Source organism: Pleurodeles waltl, chromosome 11 (genome assembly GCF_031143425.1).
Source record: "Pleurodeles waltl isolate 20211129_DDA chromosome 11, aPleWal1.hap1.20221129, whole genome shotgun sequence".
In the NCBI taxonomy this organism is placed as follows: domain Eukaryota; kingdom Metazoa; phylum Chordata; class Amphibia; order Caudata; family Salamandridae; genus Pleurodeles; species Pleurodeles waltl.
Window position 1 is genome coordinate 556,134,027 of NC_090450.1, and position 12,882 is coordinate 556,146,908.

The following is a 12,882-nucleotide window of genomic DNA, read 5'->3' on the forward strand; positions in this document are numbered from 1 at the left end:
CCCCTTTTTGCACTTGACATTTTGGTATTTTGGTCCCCCATGCAACTTACCCTGCATATGTGTTGTTTCCTGGTAGCCTGCGCTGTCCTATCCTGCGATACCAGTGACGATTTTCTCCGGGATGAGGGCTGCAACCATCTCCTCCATCTCGCCCAAGTCCTCTTGTGGTGCTGGACTTCCACCTCCGGTCTGCAGTGCTGCCTTCCTGTTCCTTGCCATTTTTACCTTTTGTCCTCCGCTTGAGTCATGCCAGCATTTCTTGCACTCAATGACAGGTCTCCTGACCTCTGCCACACTGTTAATCTTGTCCACAATCTGCTGCTAGATTGCCTCTCTCCTTCCACTTGACAATTTCGAGGTGATGAAGAGTTGATGCTGGTGCTCCGTCACTTTTCTAACTAGTATTTCATGCTCCTCTGTGCTGAAGGGACACTTCCTCTTCTTGCCTCCCCCCTGGGTCTTTTCTGTGTCCTCCTGGCTGATTCCTGGTTGTCTGGGGTCTCCCTGGGGTCTCTCTGGGCTTCTGAGATATATTTTGGGGCTCCTTTGCACTGTTTGCTCCATTTGCATCGTTTTTTTATGCTATTGTGGGGAAAAATGGCACATATCCGTTTTGCGATGTGTTTACATGTCGTAAACCCGATTAGAGTCATTTTCCCTGCATTAACGTAATTTTGCCTTACGACAAGGCGCAATGGTTAGAGTCAGGAAAAATTACTCAAAGTATAAATATGACTCATGGGTGGCGTTAAGAAATGGCTCTAGGCAGCGCTAAACTTTTTGACGCAAAACTGTGTTAGCGCAGTTTTGTGTCAAAAAGTATAAATCTGGCGCGCAGTTCCTCTGCATCTGCTTTGCGCATGGTAGGAATAAGTATAGTTGACACTCCTACTCTAAATGCCAATCCTTCATCAGGTGTGTCAATGTCCACAGTCAGTGTATGTTGTGCTCAGGCATTGGCTCACGTGGCAGTGTCGGCCTGACCATTAAGAGGTCAAACAATGTATAAAGCCTCGTTATTGTATGCTGATAATGAAGAGATGGTTTTGGCTTCATTGGCAAAGTGGTAGTTAGTTGAATTCCCTTGGTTGTGCCAGACCGAGGGGGGATAATCCTGGAATAAACTCTTTTTCATCAAGGAGCAGTCAATCCCCGTTCCTTAGGCTTGCCAGAAATGTGGAACTATTGACATTAGAAATATGAAATTGGCCTTGCTTGGTACCTTGACTGTAGAGATTATTTAAGTACATATTCTGAAGGTGGCAATAGGAATAACCTTAGGGTAATACATTTATGCTACACTGCATATCGGCTTGACCATACTTTGAAGAAAAGATATGTGCTAGCCTGGGATACCTAAATTTGATCATCATCTCCTTCTAGAATTTTCTCTAGCTGTACCATCTATCCTGCCCAACAAGCCATTAAAACATGATGGATATTTGAAAAGGGGAAATCCATTCTAGAGTGAAGGAAGTGCAAAACCTTGTTCCTAAGCTGTTAAAATGATGCGACTGCATACTGGGACAATACGGGAACATTGTCATTACTGCTACATAAGGGCAAGCAGCCAGAGTAAGGTCAATAACATTGCTGTATGGAGGCTGTGAGGTCACGGTTCGATTCCCTTGACAGACAACTGACCCCTCTGAGGGTCTGTCCGTTATACGTTTGGGAGTCATATTTGCTAAAAAAGAAACATCTCCATGTTCTTGAGTCCTTCCAATGCTGGCTACTACTTAGCCTTCATGATAACCAGACAAGAAAGCCAAAGGGGGGCCTTTGATATCGCTTGCTCCTTTGAGGGGAGCTGTTGCCACTGATGGTGTAATTGTAGCGGAGTGGTGACTCTCCAAGCCGGTGTGTACTGGAGCTAGTACACCTTTTGAAGTTTGTGTTGTGGGCAGACAAAGAATTGTGCACACAGTTTCTGTTCAGAGACCTCTAGCCATTCCTCAATTGGAAACAGAAACGAATTAACAGATGCAGTGAGTTTGCTCAGCAATTTTTTATAAAAGAATTCCTCACGGTCAGATGACCGGGAAGGCTGTTTAACAGCTGTTTAACAGAGGACCATATGAGTGCACAAGGACCAGGGCTTGTGGTTTTCAGTTTTACTGCAGGAAGGCCCTTTTTACATTTGACCGGGGAGCCCTTGTTGGAAAAAACACTTGTCTCCTGAAACTGGTTTGGGGCAGAAATGAGGTCCAGTAGATTTGCTCTTGTAAATAACGTAGGGGGGTATTGGGGCATAATTTTAAGGAGGTTTGAACTTTCCAGTGAAAGATGTATACATTTTGGCAACAGCTAGGATGTAAGTGAAAGACGACCTTCAGTCAACTCTATCTTCTTGTTAATCAATACCACTGCCCATAGAACAAGCCCATTTAGTGAAGTGTTTAGAGGTGATGGGTAAAGATGATAATATCTTATGTTTTCCAATAGTGTGCCAGTTGTAGTCCAATTTGGCAGCAGATGGAATGGTCCAATTGAGAGAGATCAAATTTTATTAATATATTAGTGGCATAAAAGTTAGCATATGGTGATGAATTAACCTATATTTTAAGGCCTTAAGAGAAAATAACACAAGTTGTAAAATGTGCATGTATGAATAATGGTGGGCCATGTGACCGCCATTCGTATTAAACAATATGAAAATAATATTAAATAAAATACTAAAATGAGTTAACTTAAAAAGTGTTATTATTAAGATGAATATTAGAAATTAAGGGCCATATGTACGAACACTTTTTCCCATAGACACAGAATGGGTAAAAACCTTTGCTACATCTGGCCCTAAGTATTTATTGAATATGAATTAATCATACTTATATTGATGAAATGAACTTATTAATGTGAGTTACATGTGTCCAGGAAAATAAATGTACGTTTAAATTGTTGTAACATATCATAAAAACCGTTTGAAATTAAATAATTTGCTTTGCAGATTTGAATACAATTGTAAGGTGTGCAATAGGTTTATTAATGTATTGAATGCATTAATGTGTATTTAGGCTTCTTAGCTTGATTAGGCCTGAAAGATTCATTTTGCAGCAGTAAGGGAAAATCACATGTTTATTTTGTCCCCTCTAATCTGAATTATTTTCCTAGGTTGCCAATGTTATGTTGAATATCCTATTGTATTGAAGGCAAGGCACACGTTATTAACAGTGTTGCATCATTTGTTCTAGCTGTTGAACAAGACAGGAAATCTATTATTCTCATGGAAATGTTTTGGTTTATTCAGTGTATGGTGGGAGAAGAATCTGATGTTGCAAGTTATTAGATAATGTATTATTTTGTCAGAACTATATGAAATCATTGAGATAACAATGCACGTTTGCTGAGAAAATCCAGAAGCGTTGCAAATTTGATGGTGCCATCAACAAACACTGGAGACTGAAACTGATGCATGAAGTGAGCTCACCTGAAGGACCGATCAAGAGCATCGTAGATACTTCTAATTAGAGAGAAACTTGAAGTTAGTTCTCCCCTGACATGAAGCTGTCCAGAACTCTGTCGGAGTCTGTCTATTTATGTATAGAGTCACCCTCTGATTCTTTAAGTCCCCAGATGAGTTTTCTCATCGTAGTCTCAATTGCCCTACTCAGGTATGCTGTTCAGTACTAGTAAGCCCAACTGATTCTGAGATGCTGATCTGTCCAATGTGCAGCCAGAGTTCTGCACTGTCCTGATGCTGCTGTCAACTGATGCCAGAAGAAAGTGAACATTCATCCTGGTGAAGTACTATTGTCTGCTGTCCCATGAGGACAGATATAACTAAATGTGATTCTTTGTTTCCTTTGCAGTTAGATAATTACACCAGTGTCATTTTTATAATGAATAGTCTTAGTTAGATCCTTTTTCAGATTATTTTTGACTGTTCTTTTGTTTTGCTCACATGTGTTAGCCCGCTCTCACACATGTAAGTCCTAATTTGAGTTAGAGATAGGGATGGCCCAGCCCTAGAACCTGAATTCTGATTGTCAAAACTGTATTTTGATGTTTCACTGATGCCACCATCATCTGCTTTGAAATCTAATAATAATATGTGTATTGTGTTGTTGCTAACTTATTTTATTATTTTAGAGTGTTTAACAGTATTGATGTTTAGTAGGTTAACTCTTCTAGGGCATTTTGGTCAGTCTATGGTTTTCATGTATGTTTTTAATTTAGTTTTGCACACCATATATGTGACATTGATTTTGGGACTGTATTAAAGCTTTGAAACTTTATTCACTTTGAAGTTTGATTTAATGTTAAATTGTTCATAGTGTTTAGAATTGTTTATGGTTTATGTCTTTGATTGTGATTGAATGATTCTGACTTCTACATTCTTGGCCAGGTCCATAGATCTAGTCAACCTCAATAGGTGACAATAGGGATGGTGTATCATCAGCATGCTTGCGGTTTCTGAACCCGAGGTGGGAAGAAGACTTCCGCAAGCACCTCAACAGTTTTTGGTAGCAGAGTTATTGTTTTGTCTTGTGCGGGAGAGTGTCAGAATTTGCCCACATTGTGAGTTGTTTGGTATAGTGTAAAGGTTGATGAAATTCCAGCATTGTGTTACAAGAGTACAGTATGTGTTTTGAATAGAGTTTGCGCTTGTAATGCTTTGATTAAATTGCGGTGAAGCGTGATGTATGAAGTTAGTAGGGAGTTTACGTACTCCAGTCAAGTGAGTAGGACGTTCGCGTAGTTCAAGTGAGAGAGTAGGGAGGTGGCATACTCCAAGTGAATGTTGTGCTTTGTGCTAAAAAATTGCCCCTGTGTTTGTTGTTGTTAAAGGGTCCTGCAAGGCCCAAGACTCTGGAGTATTGAACAAATGTATGGAGACACTTGATTAATTTGTTGTATGCAGGTAAATTGTTGGTCGATTGAGCGCTGTCAACAATATCAGTAGATTTCCCTCGAGTGTATGTGTTGTTGGTTAGTATTAGGTGAATCCTGAGTGCACAGGGAAAATCCGTATCAACCAAAGTGAGGTTTGTGGATCAAATCTTACTTGCATTTTTTATAAAGTCATGTCCATAAGAGTAGCTGTTTGTGTGAAAGGCCACAGTTGAAAGTTGCGTACAGCTTTCAAAGTGTTTGAGTCGTACCCATAGTGAGCAGACAGGTTTTGGCTTTTGTGCTTGCAATATCTGCATTTAGGTTTTGCGTGAGAGGTGTATGAGATGACTCTGAAGTGAGTCAAAGCTGCTGGGTGTAGTGAGAGTGAAGTCATTTGGTCCATGCTGGGATAGGTCGGTGGGTGAGAAAAGTCATGCACAGATTGGTGGACAAGACTGTGCTGCAATAGGTTGAGGACAGCTCGTGAAAAGGATTGTGGGATTGAAAATTACTTCCTGGTTTCGTAAATTTTTGTTTGTGGATTAGATTTGTGTAGAGACAAAATGTTTCATAGTTTTAAGGAGGGTGTTGAGAGGAGATATTTCTATTCCAATTAAGGAGGGTGAACCAGCCCCCCCTGAGGGTACACCAGCAGCCGAGGTAATAGAGGAGAGAAGTGTTTCAGTGGTGCAAATTGACAGAGAAGGAAGGTATCTTAGCTTTTCCCTTTCATGGATCCTTTAATTTAAGAATTTTAGAGAATTTGAGTGTTGTATAAGTCAAAACCCCTTCCTAGACCTGCACAATTTGAAGCACTTGCTACTTGTGAATTAGTTGTGAGGCAGAAAGAGGCTCATAAATGTTAAAGGAGAATGAGGAAAGCAGAAAAGATGTTAGGGAAAGCTAGATGGGCTGAGGAACAGAGAATGTGGAGACCAAAGACATTACAAGCAGTGGAACTATTTCCAGCAATTACACTGGAAAGTGATGGAGGTGTTAGATCTAGAGTTAAAAAGAAATCTGAGGAAGACACAAAACAGAAATTAGGTGAAAATAGAAAGGTAGCAGATCCATAAAGTGATTCAGAGGATAAATGTATAACTCAGTTGTTGCACAATCGTCCCCCATCGTACAATGTAATCACATCAGTGAGCCCAATGTAGTCCCAAACATGGCCATAGCCCCAGTTCAAGAGGGCCAATTTCAGGTAACTCTGAATGTGCCTATTGCTAATGTTGCACAGTTGCCAGTGGTTTATCCAATAATTTCAAATATTAATGCAGTTCAGGATGTCACAGTTCAAGCTGTGCTACAGCCAATTCAGAATGCAGGAAAAGCTCAATTTGAGTCCACCCCTAATGTACAGATACCTGCACAACTTGTAAACTAGAGATTGAGACAATGCCCATGTATTTCCCAGTAACGACACCACAGAATGTTGCCCCGCATCAGTCAAATCAGGTTTTTGTTAGCGTATTGACTAGCCACGATAAAGGATTAATGTTCCTGCCAAGTCAAACAAATTTGTCAGGACCAGATGCACTAACAGTTCCATAACCATAGAGCCTGTAGACCTGTTGTATGACCAGGGTAATAACGAGTGGGGTTCCCAGATTCCCAATCCAGTATCAGCAATGAATTCACCTTTTGGCACTAATTTAGAAATGTTGAGATTGAGCACTACTATGCAAGCCATGACCTCGATGAATTATTTTAGTTGAAACCATAATGGAGTGGGTCCACTGATTGATGTGACATGTCGCCCATGCTCAGTGGGATCATCTGTGATGGAGCAAGAGCATGCTATGAGAGACCCATGCAATATTCCACGGTTTATGCCAGAAGATAATGGACATAACATTAGTTTATAAGGACTGACAGCCCAACAATTGACTGAATGGTTAGATAATTTGAGCGGAACATCAGTTCCAGGAAACACGCCAGAGGGAGAAAAGGCATTGAACATGATCAGATTAACATTGGAATGAAATGAAATTGTTGAGAGAACACTTGAACTGGACAGATTAGGTTCTTACAATGAAACAAATTCATGTGCAAGGATGTTATTCTTCGAGCAGGACAGCTTTATAAGAAATTAACAAATTTGGCTGAGAAATATGAAATCAAGATGAATAAATCCAAACTGTTGAATAAGAGTTATAGATAAGAATTTGATTTGAGAGACATTGCAAACAAGAGATCTCCTGAAATGAAAATCCACATTAAGTAGTTGATTCAAAACACTCAAACATGGGCAGCATTAGATAAATGGGAAGGCAGACAGGTAAAGAAAACAGATCAGAAGAAGAAACTGACTGCATCTTCAAATGATGTGCAGAAGGCTGAGGGAGCTGTAAAATGATGCCAATGAAAGAAATCTGGGATGAAGTTTTGTTTGTGTCCCATGGAGTAGAAGTGACATATTGCCATTTGCAAATGATTATCCAAAGTTGAGGGAGAAACCATTCAATGGTACCACCAAATAGAGAGGATTGTCAAGCTTACAAAGTGATTGTGGAAAGATTTGAACACTTTATTTGAAATTGTGGTTCCAGCAGATTTGTGAGTTGAGTGTAAGAGGAGTGTTAATTGGCCTACTCGTAAGCCGCCAAGGTATGGAGCAACAGGTGAGGCGTCTGAAGAAGTGATGAAGAGCTATTACAAGGTGACTGAGTTTCTGAAAAATGGAGCTTCCCCTAAATATATTGATTGGCAAAGAATTGACAAGACATCTCAGGAGACAAACATGTCTGTCCATGCTTATTATGAGAGATTGCTGCAAACATTCAAGCAGTACAGTGGTACAGAGAATATTGAGCTAAGAGACATGATTTATTTTGTGTTCAGATTCATTCAAGGATTGAAGCCTGAAATTAGCAATATGATTCAGAGTAATTTCATTTGTTGGCAAGGAAAGCCGATTGATGTAGTATTGCATTACGCAAAATACTTAAGTGATGAAATTGAGTTGAAGCAGAAAAGGTTAAAGGAAAAGGCAATGGTGATGCAAATCAAGTCTGCCCAAGCAGCAGGTATGCAGGGTTTGCACTGAATGGTGAATGCTGGAGGAATGCAGGAAACACAACAGCAAGGCAATATGGTGCCTGAGTTCAGAGGTAGAGGTTGTGGAATTTGAGTAGATCTAAATATTAATGTGGCTGACACTCAGAACATGAATAAAATGCTGTCTTGTCATGCGTGCAGCAACGTCGGACATTGGAAATGGGAAAGTCCATTTAAAAACGTACAAAATTGGGTCAAGGTGATGGAGTTGCAAAGATGGTTGACAACAGTTAATTTCAAAATTAGAGAATTCAAAGGCCCCAAAATCACAACATGAGTGTTCCTGTTGGAGCAGTACAAATGCAGGTTCCCCAGCAACAAGTACAATTTCCCCAAAAGCAAATTCAAGCCCCAGAGCAAATACAGATACCACAAGCTCTGATGGCACAGCAACAGATAATGGTTCCTCAGCAGAATGTGAACGGGAGAACAAATGCAAATGTGAATGAGTTAATCACAAATACCCATTGATTGATTCTAGTGATAATGAAATGAGTGAGAGTTCAGAAGAGGAAGAATGGATGTTGGCTTTCTCTTTGGAGGTAGATCAGCGTGGTCTTTATGTAAATGCAAATGCCATGGGTCATGATGTTTTGATTCTGGTTCACACTGGAGCAACACGTCCCACTGTCAGATCTGCAGAAGTCCCTATTGTTCCCCCTCTGGAAGAACAGTTCAGGTTGTAGGAGTAGCAAACCAGCATTTGGTAAATCCAATTACAGGGCCCATTCCAGTTAAAATAAGGATCTTTCAGGGTTTGCACTGATTCATAGTTTACAATTCAAGTCCTATGATTCTGTTAAGAAGAGACTTAGGCCCTCATTACAACGTTGGCGGTAAATCCCGCTTATTGCCGTGCAGAAGACCGCCAACACACCGCCGCGGAAATCCGCTACAGCTATTACGACCCACAGCTCAGAATCCGCCAAAATCGAGACACCCACACAAGTCCGCCACACCAAAGGTCAGTGATAAACTGGCGATAACAAAACCTCCACCGTCACGCTTACAGGAATACGCCCACACTATCACGACCCATGAATCCACACGGCGGTCTTTCAACCGCGGTATTCCATTGGCGGTACACACCGCTGCGCTCAAAACACACACACATTTACAAAACACTACCACGTTGGACAACTCCAAGTACACACACCTGATTCACATACACACACCACTCCCACACACCCAATACAATATAAAACACACAACCAAATTACCCACAAACCCTTACAACCAACAATTTGGCAGAAGCAGAGAGACAGCAAAGCAAAGACCACACCAGCATACAGAGGCACACATCACCATCACACATACACATCCACGCACAAAACACCACACACCCCTAAACATCACCCCACACATCACAACACCCACCATCTCACACATCAGCCACACCACCCCATGGCACCGCAAAGACACCCCAGGTTTTCTGAGGAGGAGCTCAGGGTCATGGTGGAGGAAATCATCCAGGTAGAGCCACAGCTATTCGGATCACAGGTGCAGCACACCACCATAGCTAGGAAGATGGAGCTATGGCGCAGAATCATGGACAGGGTCAACGCAGTGGGACAGCACCCAAGAACACGGGATGACATCAGGAAGAGGTGGAACGACCTACGGGGGAAGGTGCGTTCCGTGGTCTCAAGACACCACATTGCGGTTCAGAGGACTGGCAGCGGACCCCCACCTCCTCCCCCACAACTAACAACATGGGTGGAGCAGGTCTTGGCTATACTGCATCCTGAGGGCCTCGCAGGAGTAGCTGGAGGAATGGACTCTGGTAAGTCAAATCTTTCACTACTTCATCCCCCACCCTACCTGCAGGCTATCACATACCCCCACCCTCGCCCTCACCCCATCACTCCAACTCCTCACATATGTCCCACTATCACAAACCACACATCCCAACACCAAGCCCTGCATGCAACAACAAAGCATGGACACCCATCACCAATGCATGTCCACTACATATACCCACACAGACCCCTAAACAATTAACACACAAGGTCCTACACAAGAATGTAAGCACTGGGGTATAGGGTCACCCACCCATTGCACACCATGGCACACACAGATGCAATAATCATGCCTTTACACCCCTGCAGGACCCTACCCAACGTCACCGGACAGGAGGTTCCAGACATATCCACTCCACCCACAGAAGAGGCCCACAGTGACAGCAGCTCTGTCCAACTGGATCTAGAGGACCAGCCCGGCCCATCTGGGACCTCGGGACAGTCAGTTCCCCTGACACAGTCACAGGCCACCACAGAGCCTCCCCCCTCAGGAAACACCAGCACAGCACCCACCCAGTGGGCCCATACCTCTGTCCCCAGGACACGTCAAGCATCAGTGTAGCCACCACTACAGGGAACCCAGGCTAACCCACCATCCCAAGAACAACAGGGACCTGGGAGCAGTGGCAGTGGGCGCACGGTTCAGGGGACAGAAGGAACTGGGAGGTCTGCTGTGCGACAGGGGGAGGACAGGCCCAGGGAACCCACTCTCCACGAGGCCCTCTCCAACATCATGGGAGTGTACCATCATTCCCAGGAGACGATGGCAAAAGTACTGGCCAAGTTTCAGGAGACCCAGCGGCTACAGGAGGAACAGTATTTGGGGTTCAGGGAGGAACTCAAATACATCAATACCACCCTGGGCATCATTGTAGGGGTGCTGAAGGACCTCGTGAACACCAGGAGGGACACTGTGGCACAACAAGGGGCCCCTGACACTAGCCTGGACGATGAACTGCCCACCAGCTCCGCCGGCGCTAGTGGACAGGAGGCATACCACAGGACCACGACACCCCACCCCCAGCAGATGGAGAACCACCCCGCAAACGGTCCCTGAGATCCAGGACAAAGACAGAGAACAATGCCAAGACCCCCGCCAAGAAATGAGACACCCTGAATGTCATCCTTCTGTCCCACTTTGTTACCCTGTCCATCCTTAAACTGCCCTAGCTCCACTTCCTATGCCCCTTTGGACAATGCACCTGTGAGACCAATAGACTGGACTCTGCCATGGACATTCCTCCACCATCACCCCTGACCATTTTACAACCTCCTCCACTATTTAGCACTTAAAAGAACACCCTTGAACCACAAAACAATCTGGAGTCAGTCTGTGCTTTCACAAATGTGTATTTGCAATAACTGCGGGAAAAGAGCAATGTCCATTCTATTGTCAACATACCTATGTCACACAGCTCTAGTCCATGAGGTAACATAGCAGAGGTCACACAGTGAGACCCACATCTGTGAAACCGAAAGGGAAAGTGACAAATTAGGGTCCATACACTGGGTGAAAGTGACAGACAGATGAGAGGTTGAACAATTTTATCAGATGTAGGAGGCAGTGATGTCTTCTTACCTGTGTCTCACTGGAAGTATTGTTGGATCACGGTGTTTCTGTTGTCTATGTCCTCTTCTTCTGCCTCCTCTTCTTCACTGTCCACAGGCTCCACAGCTGTCACAACACCTCCTTCAGGACCATCCTCCTGCAGAAAAGGCACCTCTTGCCGCAAAGCCAAGTTATGCAGCATACAGCAGGCCATGATGATCTGGCACACCTTCTTTGGTGAGTAGTAAAGGGAACCACCTGTCATATGGTGGCACCGGAACCTGGCCTTCAGGAGGCCGAAGGTCCTCTCTATAACCCTCCTAGTTCGCCCATGTGCCTCATTGTAGCGTTCCTCTGCCCTTGTCCTGGGCCTCAGTAGCCATGACAGGTTGGGGTAGCCAGAGTCACCTGCAAATGTTGAGGGACAACTGTTAGACACACACTAACCCTTAGGGACAACCCCAAACCCAGACAACTATTCACACTGTATAGGGTCCTTGTCCTCACCTAATAGCCACACACGGTGCCTCTGGAGTTGCCCCATCACATAAGGGATGCTGCTATTCCTCAGAATGTAAGCGTCATGCACTGAGCCAGGAAACTTGGCGTTCACATGGGAGATGTACTGGTCAGACAAACACACCATCTGCACATTCATAGAATGGTAGCTCTTCCGGTTTCTGTACACCTGTTCACTCACCAAGGCCACATGTGTCCCATCAATGGCACCTATAATGTTGGGGATATGTCCCAGGGCATTGAAGTCACCTTTCACTGTAGGCAAATCCTCCACCAGAGGGAAAATGATGTAGCTGCACATGTGTTTCCGCAGGGCAGACAACACTCTGGACAACACGTTTGAGAACATAGGCTGGGACATCCCTGATGCTATGGCCACTGTAGTTTGAAAAGACCCACTTGCCAGGAAATGGAGTACTGACAGGACCTGCACTAGAGGGGGGATTCCTGTGGGATGGCGGATAGCTGACATCAGGTCTGGCTCCAACTGGGCACACAGTTCCTGGATTGTGGCACGATCAAGTCTTTAGGTGACTATTACATGTCGTTCTTCCATTGTCGACAGGTCCACCAGCGGTCTGTACACTGGAGGATGCCGCCATCTCCTCACCTCACCTCACCTCAGCGGATGTGCTCTATGGATGAGAACAGCGATCAGAGGGACAGCCAACACTGAGGTAGAAAAAAAACAAGTTTATTGCACACAATTGTCAATCCGCTGTGTGCCTGTCTTAGTGTGTATGCAAGGCCTAGATATGTGTGACACATTTAAAATTAATGCCATATGGCCCCCTGAAATGGTGGTTGCCTGACCTGTAAGGTGGGACAAGGGGATATGAGGTAACTGTGCTGGCGCTGTACACCGTCGCGGTAGGCGGTCGAAGACCGCTGCACAATCCTGCACTGGTTAACATTGGACCCTATGTGTCCCAGGAGCCAATGACCATGTACGCCGGCGGTGAGGGTATGCACCAGCGCGGACGTGACCGCCATTTTCTCTCTGTTCACTCACTTGATACCTGATCTTCGACAGGAGAGGACCTACACTGCAAGTGCTGCTGTGACCTCAGTCTGGAAGCGACAATGGCTCAAGTCTCTGGGAAAGGGCCCCTGCCTTCA